This window comes from Rhipicephalus sanguineus, chromosome 9, assembly GCF_013339695.2.
Source record: "Rhipicephalus sanguineus isolate Rsan-2018 chromosome 9, BIME_Rsan_1.4, whole genome shotgun sequence".
Taxonomy (NCBI): Eukaryota; Metazoa; Arthropoda; class Arachnida; order Ixodida; family Ixodidae; genus Rhipicephalus; species Rhipicephalus sanguineus.
This window is the reverse complement of record NC_051184.2, coordinates 43,114,931-43,115,886: the sequence shown is the minus strand read 5'-3', so window position 1 is coordinate 43,115,886 and position 956 is coordinate 43,114,931. Positions and strand designations below refer to the sequence as shown.

The following is a 956-nucleotide window of genomic DNA, read 5'->3' as shown; positions in this document are numbered from 1 at the left end:
CATGTCGCTCGCCAGAGTGCAATACATCACTGCCTGTCTCCAAGGAAAGGCGCGTCGCTCCACTGACTTAACTGTATCATCGTTGATGAACATATATTCAATGCATAGGCATACTTCAAGGAGGGTATATTTCCGAGAACCGGTGCGCCAGCGCTCGCTGCGGTAGTTTGCGCAGTAACTCGAGCGTATGTGCTTCGGAAGACGGTGTTCGTAAAGAAGGTTTAATGATCGAACATCAGTTGTCTTATGAATTTAATTAAAAGGTCGCATTGGATAGAGTGTTTCGTACTAGAACACTCTTCGAATTTTCTTTTAATTTGCAAATGCTTGCGTACTTTTGAAGTTTGTGATGCTCTTAAACCATGACCGCTGTGAAGGATCATTGACGGGGGTGGAACACTCTCGGCAGGTGCTAGTTATCGCTTCTCGGCCTCTTGGCTAAGATCGTTTGCAGTTTCTGTTCTTATCAGCTTAATATCTGATATGGCCCTCCGTGGGTCTTGGATATTAGTTGAATTTTTGCAGGTCGGTGCTCGTAGGAGCTTGCTCCGCGTGCGCCACGGGTCGTCCTGACATTGCACTGCAGTCTGGTGCGGCCCAGTCCCCTCCGGGGGACATATGAATGCTAAAGTCAGAATATTCGCCTTAAAGCCGTTACAAGCGCATGGATGTAAATTCGTGATAACTGCATGGGCTCCCCATGCTCGGCCCGGTCGCTGGCGCCCCCGCTCTCCCCTTCCGACTGCGTTCTCTCAGCACGTTCACGCGCCCTGCACGCGCTGTTGTCTGCTCGCCGTGCACGTGCTAAGGGTTCTCACTCTTTGTCTAAGTGTTTTGTGTGGCACATACTAAGGACCCTTGATCATAAGTCCAAAGTTCTCCAGTAAACGCAGAACACCCTTCATTTTGTCATCATGGTGACACAGATAATGCATTGAAATGTGAGCGCGCTGATT

General features: G+C 49.3%; 1 non-coding gene across 1 annotated transcript; it reads left to right on the top strand.

Moving 5' to 3' along the window:
- The first annotated feature begins 418 nt into the window (after positions 1-418).
- LOC119406120 (U2 spliceosomal RNA) lies at positions 419-606 on the top strand. Its single transcript, XR_005186548.1, has one exon. It is a non-coding gene; the product is annotated as a U2 spliceosomal RNA (small nuclear RNA).
- Positions 607-956: the final 350 nt, after the last annotated feature.